The sequence below is a fragment of the Centropristis striata genome, chromosome 11 (genome assembly GCF_030273125.1).
Source record: "Centropristis striata isolate RG_2023a ecotype Rhode Island chromosome 11, C.striata_1.0, whole genome shotgun sequence".
In the NCBI taxonomy this organism is placed as follows: Eukaryota; Metazoa; Chordata; class Actinopteri; order Perciformes; family Serranidae; genus Centropristis; species Centropristis striata.
Window position 1 is genome coordinate 12,993,637 of NC_081527.1, and position 22,047 is coordinate 13,015,683.

The following is a 22,047-nucleotide window of genomic DNA, read 5'->3' on the forward strand; positions in this document are numbered from 1 at the left end:
TGAAATCTGGCGGGTGGCATTTGAGAACTCCGGGAGACCTTTTGCATGCTAATGCCCGCTTATTAAAATGACATAACTGAACCGTCAGTCAGGTGGGCCAGCAGCAGGGGTGCGGGCTGTGGGCTGAGACCACATGCAGCATTCATCAGGTAAATTCAGAGAAAACATCTTGAGAGGAGGTAATGAGCAGTGTAGTTTTGATATGCTGTGGAGGTTAAGATAACCTAATCTGTCATCTTTCATTGATCTCTGCATGCTAGTTATGTTTGTCATAACAGACGGCAGGCAATAGCTCATGCATGCGACGCTGTCATGTTTGATCATTTGTCAGCTCTTCGGCTCTGGAAAATGTGAACATGTCTTTGTTTTTAGAGAAAATTACACTAATTTATACAGCTTTCCTACCATGAATCTCAGTGTGAACCTGGAAAAGAAGAGCAATTCCCTGTACAGACCAATTAATTTCAGTCTGGCTGCAAACTAAGCTGTCATGTTTACTTTATCTCTTATGTATACTGTGACAACATCATTTTCAAGGTAAGGTACGAACACTTAGTGTCATTAAACACATGTGAAAGAAAACACACTGTAGACACAAAGTAGTAGAAATAATAATAGGACAGGTGGAGACACTAAGCATCGATTATTTGCATTCCTATGGTAAACAAGATTTTTGTCTTTAAGTGTTTAACCACAAACCACTCTATCACATGTTGTCAGGAACACAGAAAGGCCAATTCAAATGTGAATAATTTGCCAGACTGCCAGAGGCCATTTTAACCATCAAAGAATGGTGTAAGACAAACTCGTTTTTATTTTTTTTTAGAAGTGGACAGATGTGGGGTTTTTTTTTTTTCGTTGATGAATTTTTGCTCCACCACATCAGAATCTGTAACAACATAATACCCCACCCATATGGACTGTGAGTTGATAAAATCCTCACCTCGTACTGACAGCCCCACTTGTGATCGAGTTAAAGGACACAAAAAGGTCAACAAAAGGTCTTAGAAGGGCAGGAAGGGGTTGGTATTAGACTTTCGTCATCTGTTTGTGCCATGGGTGGTAAGGGAACATAGATAAGAGATTCCCTTTTCTCACTGTTTTGTCACTTTGCCTTTACTCTCACTTACTCTGTCACAATTAAGCAGGAAACAAAGAAATTCTCAGGTGATTCTCAGGGTGTAAGACTAAATCAAAAACCTATGAAAGGATACTAACAAGACTCTCTAGAGCTCACAGCATCCTGCTTTACATACCACCTTTACATACGGCACATATAGATTCACATATAGATTCAAGACTCCAAGACTAAGAAGAAAGACTCGTTATTGTCTTTCTAATTATTATATAAAATTACCATAAACTTCTCTGTTTAGAGTATTATATTTAACACCACGGTCGGTTGGAACAAAGCACTCAAAAGGCATTAGATCTATATTTCTTATGGTGTAATATCATTACTATTGTTTTAAGCATCCAGTCGGGATGTGAACAGAGGAAAAACAGCACTTAAAGGGATTTTCAACCAGTATGGGTTGGATATGCAGATGAATTATGTTTGGTTTCAAACTGTTTTTCTGTCGATCGACTAATCAGTTAGACCACTAATCATTGCAGCTCTAGCAGCCAGGGCTTAAAGCTCCCCACTGATTTGTCAGAAAGCCTTGATGGATTAACACAACATAAAGCTGGTTGAAAATTGGCAACATTTCCCTTTATTTGCTTCACTATCACCCATTGACACATGTTCATTTTATCACATTTCTCTATAAATGACACCTGATGGCATAGACAATCAGCTTTGAGAGACTTTTCTCAAACGCTAAAGAAGCACTTTCAAACCACTTAACGGACATCTTCTTACAATGTATCTGTATTGTGAAAAGTAATTTCCTGCAACAGTGGTCTGCCTGGAGTCATGTGCAGCTAGTGTGGAGCCAGGAGAGTGGCTGTAAGTATATGTTAGCTGGAACTTTGACTTAGTTCTGTTCAGCACTTGACTGATGGCCCTCGCTGCCCCCATCCATTACTCTGTCACTGGTTTGGAATTGCCTTTCACACTTTCTGGCACTTCTGGAAAAGTGAGCACTCCTCCTTTTTGTCCGGATAGCAGAAAGATGGCAGAGTGGCAGGTGAAGACGCACAAAAATCTTATTTCACTTGCTGTCAGATCCTGTGGGGACCACTTGAGAGGTGATCTCGCCCTGCACTGTGATTGGTATGCCAAAATGTGAGCAAAATACACTGAGCAAAGAAATTAGGAAGGACAGTGGGAAAAAAGAAATGCAGTTACATACTGCAGAAATATAACAAGAGAAGACAGTTTACTGACATTCTCAGAGAGAAATCTGGACATAAGGCAAGGTCTCATTATACTCGCTCTTTTGGACTGGCTGTTAGAAACGACATCAACATGACATGTGTAAGTAAGCATTGAGAAATGGATGGACGTGAAAAAAAGTTTATTCAAAAATTCTGGACTTTGAGTAGAGTTTTGAGGAAATTTAGCCTCTAATTACAGTATATCCAAATATGCTTTTACTATATGTGGCATGTAATACTGAATCATAGCCTTCACACTCTGTCAAGGGCAGTCTCTCTTGCCTCTCACCCTGCACAATGTCCCAGTGTGTGGGCCTGGTGACATGACAGCTCATTCCTAGACACTATTAATGATGGAGCTCCCCTTTTCTAGCGCTGACTATCATCTATCATCCAGCACCAGACTGGCCATCACTCTTTCACTAAATTACAACCCGCTGCATGAGACATAAAATAGGGTAATGGGCTGAAAATTAGCCAATTACAATCATTACACTGCCATAATTGACCCTGGAGACCCATGTCCAGCAGAACACACTCTGCCTTAAGGTTATGTGTGTGTTTGTGTGTTTGAGGCACTTAATTAGGAGGAGATTGGACCATGAGGATGAAATCTAATTTATTGAACAGCGGCAATCTAACAGTTGACCGGCAGTAAACTGGGAGCATTTTAGAGAGGTGAATAGCTGAGATGCTTTTATTAGAAGAGATAAAAACGGCAAAAAATGAATGTCAGAGGAGAAGATGATGATGTGGGGGAGGGTGAAAAAGAAAGACAGAGGGAAAAGGAAGGTTTTATATAAAGAAAAGAATATGTGATATGATATGCGATTTAAAAAAGGAAAGTATTCTGATCATGGCATCAATGCCAGCAAAGCAGAATAAAGAATAATGAGTTTTTCTTAACAGCTCTGTAATCCACCACAGTTACTGACGGCCTTCTCTTCACCCTTTACAACAATCTAAAGGCAGCATGTATCTGCATCGTCTCTGTTGATAATTGGAGTGATGCTGTGCACAGCCATGCCACAACTAGACACAGCTGATTTGCTGGTTTAATTCTGTGCAGCCAGCACCAGACTACTGCAAGATAATGAAAGAAGAAACCCTTTTCCTTATGTGCACATTAAACATGGAATTATAATTAATTGGTCTACTGTTAGTGTAAATCAACAGGAGTGTCGGAGATGCTTTAAAAACACAGTTCCCTTATAAAGTGCTATATCAATTAAAACTTTTTGTCCACTAATAACTCCCCCAGGACTGTCCTTTCCTGGCAATCCTCCCCCAGCGTCTCCATCCAAAACAACGGGTAAAGGGGGGGAACAAGTGCGAGCGTCATCTTCTTTTTAATGAGTCTGGCCTGGAGCTCCGCATCATTAATTACAATACAGGTAGACGTGTGGCTCTGATGAGACGCATGATGTGAAAGATATTGTTAGGATTCAATTTTGCAGTAGTGTTTCCAGGAACAAAAGAGTGTTGCTTTTAAAATCCCATTAATTTGTGGATCATTACCAGGATAACGTTAAAGCCACATGAAGATTAAAGAGGCAACTATTTTGCCCTCAAATTTGTTTCTGTTTTGTTTCTGCAGTTGACAAAAATCTGAATAATGAGAAAGAATATAATACAACAGACGAAATCGATTTATCTCTCTTGTACTTATTTAACCTCCCTTTCTTTCCTCCAGTCTGTCCCTGTCCCGCTCTCTCTCTCTCCAACACAGATATATAATCTCAAGGTCTCTCAGGCTGAAGCATCATTGAATAAAAAGGCTGTTTGTCTCCTTCACCTTGACAGAAACCTGCAAGACATCCATCAGATTTAAACCACATTTTTCAAATCCGGTCTGTGACCCCGTGTCTTAACCACAGTTCATCATTTTAAAACAATGCCTGTTTTTTACAGGCAGGAAAAACAGCTGATAAAAAAATCTAATCTTAAAAAAAGTCCATTTGCTATTGTTTCATTGAACGTTGGCTTGACTGCTAATGTGTTTCTACACCAATTAAACTAAACGTCTACTGGCAACATTGACTGATTTTAGATATAATGAAAAACTTGGCTCTGTTGATTACTTGCATTAATGTGACAGTTGGAACATTTGAGTGTAAATGTGCTGCATTTAACTAAGATTATTCAATATCTAATCATTCGATTGCAACATATTTTAAATGCATTAAACACCATTAAAGGCAACATAAATTTGAAACAAGATTAACAATTAGTGCATAATTCTAGCAAGACAAAACAAAGCCCTCTGTGTTGTCAAAAATTGAATTAAAGTAGCTAAAAACTATGGGGACATATTGATGCTATTTCGTCAGCTGTACTGTTGTAACAGAAGCTCATTGGCAGAGAATATCAACAATGATTTCATACAAAGGAACTGGAAACTGGTATAAGTTAGTCTAACTATGAACAGATATCTGTGTAGGAATTCAGTATCTGTCGGCAACAGGAACATATTTTAGTATCAGAAGCGTTCTGGTTTCCATTTGTAGTTTGATTGTAGTTGAAGTAGTATGGACCAATCACATTTGAGTGGGCTTTGGTTGAATGTAGCTTGTCTGGAGAGCAAAAGAGGCAAAACGCATTGGCTGAAATGCAATCAGCTATCGGGTACATGGGAAAGGAAGTCATTGCCCAGAAATCCATTATCTGGATTAGGGATGGGAATAATTAATCGATGATCGATTAATGGTCGTTTTTGGTCGATCACATGCTTTTTTTAAATTGGTCTGTGTATTTTTTAATTTTAATTTGATCTATGATGCTATGGTGCATATCAGTACTCACTGAACTGAAACACAGCCGATCGTTCAGTCCGTTATTAAAACAGGCTTTTGCATAGTATATTTTGTATATATATCTTTCATTTTGCCCATGTATGCATGTTTTTATAAATATTGGAGTATGTATAAAAACATAGCGATTAATTGATTAACTGATTGTTGATGTTCTAGATGCTCGAGTTGGCAGGTTTCTTCCAAACCCCCATCCCTAATCTGGATACACCAGAACCCCAGAAATATCAGCCATTGCCCCCAGAGGCTAAATGTCGTCGGACCGACAGCCATTGGTTCCAAGATTGGGAATATGTTAAATAAGTGACTGAGATTTATTACTTTAATTTCTAATTTCTCAGGTGAGGACTGTCTGTTTTAAACAACCACCATGGCCCTTCAAATCCTACCGATCTTGGTTGGTTTGCCCCATAACATACAGATGGTGTAATGTACAAACTGAAGGGTTTCCTGCAGGGAAAGAAAAAAAGCCATCAACATCTTCAATTAGGGAGTGCTGTCCTCCTGTTTACCTTTTGGTAATTTGGATGATGACAATGATGAGAGAAGAGAGGAAGTTGAAAGGGTTGAACAGAGGCTAAGATAAATAGGAAGGGAAAAGATGGGACAAGGGTGATGGAAAATCACAGGAGTGAGTCAGTTATAATGAAAGCAAGATGGGGTGGAGTCAGGAAAGTGGAGGGGTCATGGATTATGAAGGATAAAGTTAGTCTGTGTGACTATGATGTCGTACACAGGTCCAAAAGCCAGATTATCCTATTTTATGCTCACATGAACAAGGCAAATGGAGCGAGGAAGATATGCAAATTGCTGTCTAATTGGCCTGTCAGGATACTGAAGCCCTGTCAACCCACTGTCAGAGAGAGAGCGAGCAGGAGCGAGAGAACACAGAGAATTACTGGATTAGTTTCAGCTGCCATTCACTGCACATTTCATTAAGTAATTTCAGCTCACATCAGGACCATGGGTCAGTGCTCTATCCTTGAAGAGCAGGTCCTTTCTGCCGTCATTTTATGAAAAAAGGAGAGGCGGCACGTCTCATCATGGCTCTACCTTCCACCTCCTGTCTGTCTCCCACAACCAAACACAGAGACTGCCAGCAAACAAGTTCTCACTGGGTTCCTTCCACTGCAGATGGCATAAGGAGGACAGATTTCAATGCAGAGGAGGTGACAAGAAACTACTATGAAGCAAAATACTAAAACTGGAATAAATCTGTGTACAAAATGAAATGTTTAGTTTTAATAAAAATGAAGTGAGCACAGTGAGTCAGTAAATTTATTAACACGTCACTTTGCTGTTAACTCACTGACATTTATTTTTATTTTTTTGCCAGGATCATAAGTGTATTTTAATTATTTGTTATAATTGCATTATAATGTGGTCAATGGATGCTTTAAGTCAAGTAATGAAATTCCTGTGGTAAAGGCAGATGTACATGCACATTACAAGCTGATTATAAGCCACTAGAAAGTAGTTATTGTTTGCTTTCTGTAAAGTGAAAAAATATATGGAGCTGTACAAATTACAAACAACTTTTTAATGATGAGACTGATTTCAACTGAATTTTTGATATTTACATATCACTAATGCAATGTTTCCCCAAAAACTCATAATTCAAAATATAGATAAAACCTGAAAAAATGTTTACTTTACCTGAAGCTTTCTATAATGGGGGAAACAACTACTAAGGCAGAAATGTTACTTTTGAATTGTTTTCTAATTTAAAATTTTAAGATGATTGAGTCAGTTGGATGTGGACTCCTCTCACCACTTCTTTTTTTCCCTCAAACCGTGGAGTGTTAGGTTCTTTGGCAGGTGCCTCTTCCTCAAGTCCTGGGAGCAGGACACTCTTCCTCCAGAAAGCAGACCCTATCCTTTAGCTTTTCCATGAGTTGACCAATTTCTGTGTGGACAAATTGACTGGCTTCCTCTTCAGCCTTAGCAATAAACTTGAGGTTTTTGAGGTCTCTTCACGAAATTGGATCTACAGGTCCTTCAATTCCAGACTTCTCCATCTTAGAGCTCTCTTGCGTTTGATCTCCTACTCCATTTTCGGACTGAAGGCACCCTGGTCACACTTCATACTCTGGACCTTCTTGTGCTCTGACACTCATCAGTATGAGACTTCCTCTCTTTCTCTAGTTGCTGCAGAAGGGTGAGGTTCATCTGTTTTTCTGCCTGAAAGAACATTGTCATACCTCTGTGTGACCTTGGTGTATTCATGGTGGATATAGTATGCCCAGTGGAGTTAATTTAATGAAACTGTGAGATACTTGTCTCTGCATGGCCTTCAGTTGTTTGCCTTCAGCTGGATCCTCAGAGTTTACTTCTCATGACCCTTGGCTGTCTCTGTCTGGCAGAGATGGGTCTCCTGCTGTCTCCAGCTCCTCCCTTTGCTCATTGGTCAGATACTCTACCTGGTCCCAGAGAGATTTGTTGTCATTGATCTCTGACTCCAGTTTGATGGAGAGCTCTGTGAGCCTCTGTTCCTGAGAGAAACTGTGTTCTCTTGCCCTTTGGAGCTGAGTTTTCAGCTCCTTTACCTGTTTGACAAGGGCCTCCTTTTCTATCTCACAGAAAAATGCTAGAAGTCAGATTCCTGGCGCAGTTTTGCAGTTTTAGTGGCCCAGAACTGCTGAAGTTAATCTTAAACCAACAGTGTATAACTAAATGAAATGTCTTAGAACTTTACTCTAAACACCATTTATCACTTTCAATTGATTGCTACATACAGTACATTTCATATCATGCTATAAGACCGAGATGTCCCTGGCAAGAAGTCAGCCTTGACAGCTGATTTTGTAAAAGACAGAAATAAAGGAGCTGCACTGCACTGCAGACCTAGTTGACCCTAGCGTGATACGGTTAATGCTCAATGTGCTTTATTGGGAAAATATGGACAAAGAATGGTCAAAGAAAATAAAAATTCCATTCACTTATATTTTCATGGCAAAATCTAAAGTTTTTCACAAGCCACAACTCCATTTCCCTGTTAACACCTGAAGGTTTGACTAATGCCTGGAACAATCATGACCATCTCACAAGGTTCTTATGCAATGAAACCGTTATTCACTACTCTGATAAAAACGATTAACCTTAGATATGATTTGAGAACAGTAGATATTTTTAGTCTGCTCAGCTCATTGAATCCTTTGGCTTAGCAATGTTTTGCTAGCAAGATTCAAAGTCAGTAACATTGCACGGGAATGACAAACAGTAATCATTAGGCAGTTTGCACAGCAAATAACAGGCCGACCTAGCATTGTATTAAAATCAATAAAGATTTTCATGCAAAGCAGTGTACTTTCTGCAGCTTTGTATAACAATCCTGTGCTACAATCTGAATTGCAATAAAGTGTAAACAGAGGCTTTAACTGCGTCCCTGTCGCTATGGTTACCGCCAGTGCATATCTTTAGGACGGCGAACTAGAGCTACTTAGAAGGTGTCAATTGTGAATTGACATACATCTGAATTCCATTAAACAGAAGTTATAAGGAAGTCTTTTCATAAAGTGTCAATTATTTCTTAGTGAAAGAAAATCGGAACAATGGCAGAAGTTATTTTGTTTAACAGTATGTTGTTATGGTGAAATACATGAGGGCCATATTGACGCTGCCCCAGAGTATGAATATAAAAGGAACACCAGTTGGAAGCTGTGAATTATGTGTATGGAATAATACTTTATTCATTTAATAAATAAGCTGCAACAGATGGTAGGCCACATTTCAGGGGATTTCACATGGCGACATAGGCATAAGCAAGCTCACGCACACACACACAAACACACACACACACACACACACACACACACACAAAGCCCTAGCTCATTACGAAAAAAGAAACAGCATTCAAGAAATTGAAAATCATCACATGGTGTCAAGAAATGAGAGACGGATCCCGTGCAGAATAGAAAAAGGGGGTAATAGGGTAATAAGGGACGGGACTGGGTCCTCTGGAAAATCAATCAGAGGCTAAGAGGTTGTTTGACGCTGTGAGCAACTTGACAATGCATTGATGACAGAGCTCCAGTGGAGCATTACTGGACAAGTAATTACTCTCACCATCTTATATGGATCCAATTAGCTCGCCTCAACAGCGGAGAGGGATGGTGATTCCCATCATACAAATGGGTTTCCCGCTTTGTCAGTGTGTTCCAGAAAACGATACCCAAATTGTTGTATTAGTGCATAATTTCAGAAACTGGAAATGGCTTAGTTTATTTGACACATTTTGTTAGATACAGGTTATTTTGGATAAGTTACTCAGATCCTGAGACAGCCAGTTGTGTGATGACATGCACCTACCATAGTAAAAGAAGTAGATATGTGCAATTTCTTCCAGAAAGTGAGAAAAATCAGTTTAAATTGTCTTCTTACTTATACTGTAGTCTCACTGAAGCAAGAAAATGATGCAATCAGCTTCCATTGAAAGAAGCTCAACTCAGAAACACTTTGTGATACTTATAATAATAATATTCATAACATATCATAAAGCATTTTATAACAACTTATAAGGTCAAGTACGAAGACAAGTAAAATTCTCATTGATGGAATTTATTATAACTTCTTCTGTGATAAGTTAAGTGGTCATTGGGTGCTTTAACTGAAGTATTGAAATGTCCGAGGTACAGGCAGAGTGGTCATTGTTTTCTAAAAGTATACTTTCCCTTCAGTGTACTCTATAATTTGTGTCAATTGAGTTTTTAGCATGAGAGTGAGTTTTATGGAAAGTGTAAAGCAAAGATTCAAGATTCATTCAGTTGTGTCAAATTGGAGTATTTTTCACTCTGATTAGTCCCTATACATGGTCATTGTTTGCTTGTAGCTTGTAATTTATACATATATATTCACAGGAATGTCATTACTTCTCTTAAGATACTCAATAACCAGAGTAACCTGTGATTAAATAATAATGCATGTAACACTAATTATAATGTATTCTAACAAAGATTGTAATGTACTACAACAATGAGATAATACACTATTATCTAGGGGTAAGAAACTCCAATATGAATATTTATGAGTGTTTATATAATTATACAGTGCTGAAAGTTGATTACAATGGATTATGAGTATGTTTATTAATCATTGTAAACATGGCTGTCATAGAAAGTTCTAATATTCAAATATGGTCATATTCTTTATCTGTCTGGAGCAGTAAAAAGGAACAATACCTTAAAAAAATAACCCTGTGGCACTAATCAGTTAAACACAGACGGGTTCTAAAGGGAAGGAGTCTGTAAAATCGTTTACAGCCTGTTGACAATTGAAGGCTACAAGCTGGATGAAGCAAATATCAACATTCATACCTGCAAGCCAAATGGCAACAAAACCACAAAATGTTTAATCAGAACTAAAAAGTCTCAATAATTCTCCTTTTAATTAGGACTTTTCACAACATGGTGTAACAGCTCTGTCGAATATGAAAACACAGACGTTTAATGAACTTTGTAGCTGCTTATCTTTCTAGTGGCGTGCATCTCTCCCTTGCAGATAATTAGATACATATCTAAATAAAACGATCCACAATCGCAAAACAAAAAATGATCCATGATAAATTTGCAAAGATAAGATTCAAAGCTGGTCCAATACATTTCAGTTCAGATGGGATTTTCAATCATCTCACTTCAGACTTAAAAAGATTTGACATTTTACTTGTTCTTGGTTTAAAAGATGGACAGATTTTTTTACCAACATGTAACATTTTTACCCCCTTTCTGTGTTTAGTAACAGAGCTAGATTATGCTTTGTTGAATGAGGATAATGTTCATAGCAAAAAGCACAAGTTATACACAGTTTATATTTGAACTGCCTGCAACAGGAATGTGGAAGTGTAGTTGTTGAACAGAACTGTGACTTTCCTCTCTTTGACACATTGTCTCAGCCACATGCTAATGAGACTTATAAGAATTCTATTCACCTAAATTCATCAATTAATGAACAACTGCAGCACTACAGCTATGGTAATGTAGATATTATTCATCATATGTTCCCCTGTGTTACTTCATTTGCTGTGCTGTCAAATAAAACAATTCCGATCCAAAGAAGTTTGGAAGATGTGTAAGAAGTAAACAAGAACAGAATGCATCCGCCGTCCTTAAATTTCAAAAAACTGAATAAATATCAGAACAAGATGCTAATCCACAGGAGAAACGAGTGGAGCAAAAATTATTGATGAAGCACAATTTCCTCTTTTAATAATATTCAGTTCTGAGGTAAATCTGCTGTACTTTGACATTTCATTTTCGTAAATTAAATAATTAAAGTGAATTAACATTTTCAAGGTAAAATGTTGCGGCCGCCCCACTACCATGAATTGATCAAAATAAAACTCTTAAGCTTTTAGAGCTCTTCGTATGTAAACAACTGGGGCTGTATAGACAAATATTGACCATCATGGGGACAGGTCACATACAAGGTCAGGTGAGAGTAGAATAAATAAAAATGTGACAAACACAATATCTTCCTGGTTTGTAATGAAAGGATGTCATTGTCTCAAACTGTGCAGAGAAGTTCAAATGAGGATTAGTTGTGATGAGGAGGGAAGAGAGAGAGAGAGAGAGAGAGAGAGAGAGAGAGAGAGAGAGAGAGAGAGAGAGAGAGAGAGAGAGGGGAAACCAGAAGAAGGATTGAGACGACTGAGGGAGAAAAAAGGGGAATGTATCTGTCCTGCTGGGAGCAAACACTGAGAGATGGGTGTGGAGGCGTACAGCACTGAACCTCATGTCCTAAGGCAAGGAGGAGATATCAATACACACTCTCTGACAGTTCACTGAGATTCTCCTGCTCTGAACTGAAAAAAAGGAGGGAGACACAGTGTGAAGAGAAAAGACTTGCACGGACAAAACTGTACTACAACTTCAAAACCAAAGTGGACTTGTGTCTGGGCCTGCATACATTTTTAAAGCATTGTATTACAAAAATCTTGCTCACCACCTGATACTACAGGCAATATATAGATATAGACTCTGTGCTTGGTTAAAACAAAAAGGAAAACAGACAGACAGAAATGGATGGATGGAGAAATAGGATGATTGGCACTGACACACGTGTAAATTATGTGTATTTTTGTTGTTGTTTTCCCTCAGCAAAGTAACTGTGAAGATAAAAGAAACTTTCCACAGTGGAAAACTATGGGAAACTTCTAACAGGCACAGCAAAGGCATCTCAATCATGCCCCTCTGCACATAAAGTGATGTATGGAGAGTTCTTTACATTTTTCTAAACACCTCCACTTCTTGTGTCCTCAGGATTGTTACATATATCACACACACACAAACACAGCAAAAGCAAAGCAAGTAATTTTCTCCAAGAGGGATTAATAAAGTATCTTTTCTTCATGCTACTAATGCTGCATTTACCACTGCATAGTACAGCACAGCTCAACTCATCTCGCTCTTTTTTGTTTTTCTACTGGCAAAAGTTGGGGCTGTGTGGATAGTAACTGATACCTGGAACTTTTGTAGTGCCATCTTGGTCGAGCTTCAAAGCAAGCCGAGCATGTACTAGAAGGTGGATTTCAAACTGAGTGTTAAAGAATCATCACTACCATGACACATTATTTTTAAATAGCCAAGTTAATGTGAAAAGCAAACACATCTTTTTAATCACATGATGTAGATAAATATATGCCATACACTACAAGGTGTATTTGATAAAATACATATGTTCCTCTGTTTGGTTGCAGATGAAAGGATTTCGAAATTAGGGGAGCAAAGGACAAAATTAAGAATTCAATATACCATGTTATTTATTTTTATTAAAATCCTATAATTTTAATGTCTGTCTCACGCTCAATAGTTGCCGCCAAAATAGCCTGTATCGATCACATTGCAGTTGAACAAATAGAAGAAAATTAATGATACATTTTTTGGTTGATCTTGTTGGTCATGATAATCCCACCCCCAGCCACTGATGTAAGAAGTTGATGCAAATAGTTGGTGCCACTCTGGAACCAGTTTCCTCACCAAGAGCCGGTGTTGTGGCTCAGTTGGTCGCCCATTGATTGGAAGGTTGGTGGTTCGATACCTGACCATGGCAGCCTACATGTCGAAGTATCCTTGGGCTTGCTGAACCCCTAATTGCTCCCATTGCTCCCAATTCTGCACTCATCGCTGTGTGAATGAATTCCCAATGATGGCAGGTTTAGCCACTGCCACCAGTATGAATGTGAGTGTGAATGGGTTAATGAGCACCATGTGTAGTGTAAAGCGCTTTGAGTGGTCGCAAAGCGACTAGAAATGCACTATACGTATAAGTGCAGGTCCATTTAATATTTCTTAGACTGTTGTAATGCAAAGAACTGGTTCAAGATTAGGCGCCAGCTCCGAACCGGCCCTCAAACTGCCTTGGTGGAAAAGGGGTAATAGAGAAAAGGACCTGGTACCAAAAGTTAGCTGAACTGAAAACTGAGGCCAAAATACATATCATAATAAAACTTGATTGAATTAACTGATGATACAATTGTAGTACTGGATATATGTGATGGTCCATGTAACCACATCTTATTGTCTTTATATAATTTATATATCTTAGGTTAAAAATGTTGCACTGGTTTAAGCAGTCATTAGCCATTGCTCATGTAAAAATATAAATTAAGTACCTTAATGTAATAATGTGATGTCATTACTTTATAGGAGTTAGCATTAACAGACAAGATGCTGACAATATACAACAATATATTCATGCAGGTCTGTTAGTGTCGGTTGCAGAGAGAAAACTGGTTCACAGGTAGGTGTCAGCTCTCTAAAGAGCATACAGAATCTTTGATGTTCTGCAACCGTTTCATGTTGCAGACTTGCCTCACTATTACCTAACGACTAAGCACCCACTGCGGAAATTTAACAACTACACAAAGGCAAAGAGGACGGAGAGAAGAAAAAAGAGAGAGAGGCAGGCAAAGTGAGATGTTTCTCTTCACCTGGGGGCAGACAGAGAGACACCTGCGTGGTTTGATCAGACTGTCCCTTCAATAGTCTCGCTTATCTTTTGATGGTCCATCATATCATCCCTTTCTATTACCCCTCTGTATGTCTCTATCTCTCTCTCTCCCACTCTCACATACAGACGACGCATATCCCCTATTTCCCACCCTACCTTTGTTTCTCCTTTTCATCCCACTTTTATTTCAACATTTTTTGTCGCTCTGGCTCTTTGTTCTGTTTCCTCTTTTGCCTCAACACCTTTGAAGTGTGTCATAGCTGCTGCTTTAGTGGGTTTAATTAGCACCTCTGCTTTTGTCACCATGGTGCAGTTTCACTCTCAGGTGCTCACTTAAAGTGGATTGGGATTTGGCAAAGTGAAACAGACTATTATAAGCATGTGAAGATGCGTAACAACAACCCAGTCAATGATATACTAAGGATCTTTGGTAAAAAAAAAAAAAATACTTTAATGTTAATATGCATTCGTTTTTCATTTATATCTTCTATAACTGACTCCCATTATATATCCTCTGAATGTCCTGTCTCTTTTTTTAGATTGTAATAATATGCTATAGGGCCGATATGTTGGGCTGTTATTGTCACAGCAGAGTTGTTTCAGTACAAAAGAAAAAGGTAGCTCTAAGAAAACGAGCATTAGGAAGTGATAAGAAGTTTTAATTACGACTGGAGAAAGTTTTGAGATCTTTGGAAGATTTCCCATTTGTGTCTTCATTCCAGCAACTGGCAAAAAGTGATGTGATTGTTCCCGACAGAACGGCAAGAATGTTAAAGCTTTTCACTCACAATTATTCAACCGTCCATCATTGTGGCTCATTAACAAGTCAGGTATTGTAAATAATGCATGCTCACAAAATTCAAATAGCATGTCTTTCATTACAAAAAAAATCTTGCTTACCACCTGCTTTGAACTTATGATAATAAGTCCTACATTTTCCATATAATACTACACACTAGAAATAGATTTAGACTCTGGGCTTGGTTTAAAAAAAAACAAAGAAAAATAGGATGATTGGCGCTGACAAACATGTAAATTCTGTTCTTTTTTTCTTTGTTTTTCCTCAGCAAAGTTGATGGAAGAAACTTCCCACAATAGAGAACTATGGGATTTGGAATATTTGTTAGTACCTTTGACACAGCAGCCAAAGTTTGAATGAGGCAATAGTTTTTCATGTCATTATTATCTAAATGAAGTCGTGACAAAGAGGTTTGGAGTATGAAAGAAAAACCTTTTAAAAGGTGCAGCAAAGGCATCTCAAAAATGTCTCCTTTTCATAAAGTGATGAATGAAGTGTTCTTTACAAATCAATGTATTTGATCTTTACTTGACTATACTTTAGTTGTTAGACTTTTCAGATATATGAGGCCCTTCCAAGATCTAAACTCTCAACTTCACTGTTTGTGTTGTTACTTGTTATTCAGTGCAGGTGTATAAGGAGCTTGAAACATCATTTTATAACTTTACAACATGCTTCTTTTTTGCAGTGTACTGAAAAGGATGATTGGAATGTGGTTTTCAACAAATGCAAGAAGATGGTAGAAAAATTGCCTGAAATGTACCACACTACTGAAACTAACATTATTGAGTTATAGCCCAAATGTAAGTTGAACTGCAGCATTGCCCTTTCAGCCACCTCACAAGTGTCTGACGGAACAGATGCTCTTAAATTCTAATCAATACAGCTGTCTACACTGGCCCCATAATGGCTCTCACTTTAGGTAACTGCAACCTAACCCTTCTTTTAAGGCTACAAATCTATTTTTCATGCGTCACAAATGTATAACTGCAATCATTGTGTATTGGGCAGGTCTGTGCCAACATCAGTCCTGTGTTGGACCAACAAGTCCTCCAACATAAATGGCAGAAGAGGTCGTGTGTCAGTACCACAAATTACGACACGTAGGCACGTATCGTGGCTCGCGTTTCAGGGCACATATTACAGTATCACGGAGCGGTGCACGGTACAACGGCACGTTCTCAAAATAGCACACACTTACAGTCAGCAGTTGTTAAAAAAAGACTGCAGTTTCTGTGGATTTATATTGTAAAACCACCGACCTTAGGTTTAGGGCAAAAAACTTCTGGTAAGGCTTTATAAAAAACAGTTTAAACAGTAAATGAATGTACGTAAATGCTGGAAATGGAGTAGTTACAAGGGTCACGTGACTGCCGCAATTTACATAAAAACGTACATAAACGTAAGTTACACTCAAAAACGTGATTCACGTAAACTAGGTAAAGCACATAACTTAAAAATGGTTTATTTGGTTTTCACACAGAATAAGAACCCCGCTCTCACGGTTGCTTGTTTGACCCATCCACCACCCCAGTCTCCAACCAAACATGGGAATCCATCTTAAAACTTTGCTTGGGTTAGGGTTAGGGTTAATTATTATTATGTCAGTAAGATGGCGGCCGCCGCATTACAGCGGACGGTGACATTCGTAAATATTGTGAATATCTTGTTTTTCGCTGCCTGTATACACAACCTATATTGAAGTTTTTGACAGGAGGATAGGCTGGCTGGACATCAAACTGACTAAAGCTCATTTGAGTAAACAAACTGTTACTGGGCTGATGGTAGACTGTATAACCAATACTGCTACTGTAGATAAAAATTTCATACATTTTTGTCAGGAAATGACAATGAGCTAGAAATTAAGCAACAAAGTATTAATAATGTAAAAAAAATAAAATTTTCTGCCGTTAGTGGTCTTTAAATCAAAACAATTACAAAAGACAGAGTTTCAATATGGTCCAGACGCAGCCTAAAGCACCTGGCTTCACCCGGTGAGGATTCTTTCAGTATTCATCATTCAGGAGAGTTTTACTTGAAGCCCCAGAGGTCTCCTCTTCCTCAAAATAAACAGACTCTGGGGATTAAAAGTGGTGAAAACACTGACTAAAGCAGTTTTATCTTAAAAATCAGTGTTTCTCCGACATCCTGGAGGGGCTCCTAACCTTTGCTCCGTAACTCAAGTTCCAGACATTCAGGATGTTATTACTGGGAGCCGAATAATCTGGAGAGGTCTCCTACTATCTGAAACAAACAGACCCAATGATTAAAACCAATAAAAACACTGAGTAAAGCATTTTTACCTTAAAAATCAGTGTTTCTCCAAAGCTGTTCGGCAGACACAGCTGCCATTAACATTTGCTCAGCTTGTTTCTCTAATAAGTTAAGATTCAGACATTTGATGACCAAAATTATCATTTACAATATATTGTTAAAAACAACCTAGATTTAAAAGTGTATTTTAAAAATGTGACTTGACCACTTTTGGCAGACGTGATGCATGCATAGGTGGGATATGATACCTGCAGCTCTGGAGCCACGTGGCTCTTCAGGTGATCTGCAGTGACTCCCCAAAAATGACCAAACCAAAAGTTATTTCTTTACATTTTAATTAAAATGTATCATTGGTGTAGGCTCCGAAGCAATTGAGTTTCAAAAATGTGAAGCTTGTATATTGCATTTTTATTTTAATTTTTTTTTACATTTTATTCAACAAAAATGTGCATCTTCGCTTACAAAAGTCTAAAGCCTGGCACCTTAACCTCTAAATTTTTCAAACTTCAAATCAAAATTTCTCTAGCTAGGCTAGCTTAGAGATATTTCTTCCCTGTCCAGCCTCTTATTTGCATTCGGGTCCTCGCTGCATTTGGACAAAGACAATTTATTAAATGGTCATTATGACTTATTAGTAAAGTCGGTTGGCGACTTTATCTTCATTGTAAAGCCCAAAAAAATGTTTGTGGCTCCATTCAATAATTTTTTCTCTTTTTTTGGCCAACAACAGGTCTTTTGTCAGTAAAGATTGCCGACCCCTGTTCTAGTGGTTTTAAGATAATTTAATGAGGAAAAGTTACATATTATACCTTTCAGGCTCAACGACAACAAAACGAAAGACACTGACTTTGGACTTACTGTAATAAATGCTGAAAATTATAGTTTACAAAAACAGATTCACATGCACACCCGTGTGCACACGCACACTTGCAAAGAAACCAATGGGAATAATCAAACTTGTTTTTTTGTGGCAGCTGCCCGTGATGACCCTCTCTCATTTTCAATGTCTATCTGTCGCCAACAGTTTTTTTCTCTCAGTGATCCATTCTCCCTTTTCCTCCAATTTCTCCAACTACTTTTGTTCCTTCACCCTGTGTGAGTTCTGCAGAGGAAACAATGTACCACAGCACATTATTCTGGTACCATGATGAATGGGGAAAATCTGGGTCTGTTGACTGTGGCCTCGAGATAAAGAATAAGCAAATGAAACTGCCTGCCTGCCTTGCAGCACCCTAGAGTCCACTGCCACCATCCCTCATGCTAATTTGATTGAGAACGCTCGATCAGCACATACTCTTCGACCCACACACCTTTGCTCCGAGGGAGGTGTTGAGAAGGGGGTGCAGAGGATAGAGGGTGCCATCATGGCAAGCGGTAATAACAATTTATCTCCAGGATGCCTGTCTCAGCGTATAATGTTCAAGTTAGGCCCACTGTGGGTAGTTTACATCAAAGTGAAATGTGATACTGCAGGAGAAGGGAAGACAGAACGAGAGACAGGAAGGGGGGAAAAAGGATATATAGGTAAAAGGTGAAGTAGGGTAAGAAGAGAAGATGAGGGGATATATGAGGATTTTCAGAGAAGCACTAGTGATGGAAGGCCTGTGGACGGTAGAGGGAATAAAGGCTGACGAGAGAAAAAAGTACAAGAGAGGAAAATAGGCGAGTACTTAACAATCCTGCTCCATGTTCCCACACTGCAATTAATGTGGAGCCAGAAGGACAGCCTACTCCTTTCTGCAGTAAAACAAAACCAGGATTGATGAGGGTGTCTGTGATGCATAAGTGATTGCCTGTATATGGGCTCGCTAGGAGCAAAGTGTGGAGATAGAGAAGAGGAGGGAGGATAGTTGGGTTGAGGAGGAAGAAATGTGGCACTTGGTGGAGGGAAAGACACAAACAGACGCCCAGATTGAGATTAAGATTTGAGAGAATAGTTAGACTTCAAGAAGAAGAAGAGGAGAGGAGGTATGTGTGCAAAACACAGGGAGAGCTGTAGCAGCAGACAATTGCAAAGGGAGATAAATTGGGACAGAGCTGCTCTTTTGATGGCCTTTTTTTTTCAGAGTCTCCTTGGTAGCGATTGTATGGGTTTCATTCATTAGACTGCATGCAATGAAAAACAAGGAGAGAAATATCACCAGTCAGCAGCCATTGCACAGCACTGCTTTTTCCTCTCGGGCCATATTTCACCCGCGTTGACCTTCTCAAGTCAACAAACCAAGTGTTAATCATGGAGAAAAACAATCAAAATGAATTTCCTCTTTTGTCCAGCTGCTCGTTGTGGTGTCATTAAACCTTCACTGCATAATGGACTTAGTTGCTATAAGGAAAGCTTTGTACTGTAAATTACTGTAAAGTCGGTACAGGTCAGAGAGGAACACGGTTTTTCTTCAGCATCTCTTCTTTTGTGATATGAATAAAAGATGAACAAATTCCTATTTTTGCATAATATATTCTGTGTTTTTTTTATAATGTTTCGGATAACTATGTCTTCCTCGACCCCTCCAAAGGATTATTAAATCTTCATATACAGTACATTTACATATGCCACAGCATTTGGGTTACACTGTAGCATATGTAAAATACACAGCTAGTAAAAGCCCTGTGAGGAAAAGCAGAACGAAAGAGCCTTTAACATGGATCCAGGCTGTTTCACGCTCCTCAAGGTCAGCTGTATTCACCCATTATTTACAGAACAGCTCACACGTAACATTGAAAAACACTTAATTATGACTGTGGCATTAGAACAAAAATACACAAAAAAAGGCAAACAGAAGGAGAAAAAATAGCTGAGTATCAGTTTTCCATGGTTGTCAGGGCTGGGATTAATAGGAGCCATTTCGCCATAATGAGCTGTTAAGCGTTAGCTGCCAAAAAGCCTCTTCGTTTGCCTTTGAGTCTCAAAATACTTTGTCCAATTATAATAGCTCTCTCCGTCTCTCCTCCCTGTCATTGTCAGCTCTGCTGTACCTGCGTGAAGGCTGTCTGATTCCACTTCGTGTTAGACAACATAATCAGCACCCGAAACAATCATCTGTAGATGATATAATGATGTCGTATTGTTATTGCTAAACATGTACCTGCTCTGTGACTCAAGCAGACAATTTTCAGGCAGATGCATGCTCCCAGCACCCGGCTTAATGGAAACCATTATGGGCTGTTTGCAATATTTGCCTCAAACATGAGGAACAATAAAAAGTTACAACAAACAAGTGTTGACCTGGAGTTCTTTTTCATGCACTTCTCAGGGATTTTTTTTTTTTTTTACTTTTCTTTACTGTTCTCAAAAAGCTAATTAACTATTCAATCTTTCAGTGAGTACAGTTCTTCTGTACACCTAATACTACCATTCAATCTAACTTAAAAGAAAGAAGAGTTGCTGTCTCTGTCCTTTTTTCGATAACTGATCATCTGATCAACTTCACATTTATTACCAAGGAAGCAAGAGGTACATTGTGGAGTGCAAGCTCTTGGAATCTATGGGACATGTTTATCGGTAGTATAGGGAGGATTAAAGATAATCCTGATGCACAGCAGAAAAAAATGGCTAATATGGAATTCAAATGATGAGGCATGGTGGGGGATTTTGTGTTTTGTCTTGTGAGTTTGCTGCAATCATAACGATACGTTGGATATGTTGATAAGCACGGAGAATTTTGTGGTTATTTTACAGTCTGATGCTTGTTACCAGTGGATCTGCCGTGTGTAATTGTAGCTTGACAGTGTGCAACATCACTCCAGTTAAAGACTGCAGCTGCAATTACCTGCTGTTGTCAGATGGCTGTAAAGAGAGTCACTAGTGTTGAAAAGAACCATTCTCAGCGCCTGTAAGCTATTATAGAGATATCCATTCAAAGCAGCCCAAAGCCTGCTAACTCCTCACATCATGACGTCATCAGATGTTATCTGTATTTTCTATTTATCAAGTCAGAACATTAATAAATTAATTGCACTGTGGCTAGGACTGAAACAAAGGTGCTACATCATAGAAATGTATGATGCCCAGGCTGGATAACACAAACAGAATATTGTCTTCTTGCGTGCTGTAAATTTTTGTAAATTATGACTGTGCTAACTGTTTTAATATTGTAAACATGCTTGTAAAACAGCTCCGCAGTGGCAGATTAAGATTTAGTCGAGAAAATGAACATTGTTATCATACTGACACGGCTCAGAAATTTATTCTTGCACTCTCGAGAACAATCTGTTGGTCAGGTTAAATGGGGCAATTCAGCAGGAAGAAAAATGATGACACATTGCTTCAATTAGCAGCAGCAGCAGCAGCAGCGAATAGATCTCTGTCAAGGGGAGTGAAGTAGAGGTGTCTAAATTGAAACCTGATATGGTTATGAAAATAAATGTAGTTTCATAAACCTCGGAAAGATTGAAACATTCTGCCATCCAAGCTCCTGCTGTTGGGAATTTAAACCACCACATATATAATGCAGTGGTGGAAGAAGTATTCAGATCCCTTACTTAAGTAAAAGTACTAATTCCACACTGTGAAATTACTCCACTACAAGTAAAAGTCCAGTGCATTCAAAACGTAGTTAAGTAAAAGTAAAGATGTATCAGCATCAAAATGTACTTAAAGTATCAAAAGTAAAAGTACCGGTACTTGTTATGCAGAATGGAGCCACTCATTTTGTTTTATATATTCTAAATATAATATTACATTATTTGTATTGATGCATGTATGTGAGCAGCGTTTTGTAAAGGGCTCATTCTAACTTAATATCCTGTTATGAGGTTTAATCTACAAAAATGTTGAATGTTGAATCACTTTAAATAGATCATGAATGTAATGTTAAATCTGGACTTGAGAAATAATTGAAGCTGGCAGCTAAATGTAGTGGAGTAAAAAGTACAACATTTGCCTCAAAATGTAGTGGAGTA

At 38.5% G+C, this 22,047-nt stretch overlaps 1 protein-coding gene across 1 annotated transcript in view; it reads right to left on the bottom strand.

Annotated features, from left to right (window-relative positions):
* The window catches only part of clstn2a (calsyntenin 2a), a 172,022-nt gene that overhangs the window by 72,781 nt on the left and 77,194 nt on the right, over window positions 1-22,047 (bottom strand). The window lies entirely within an intron of this gene.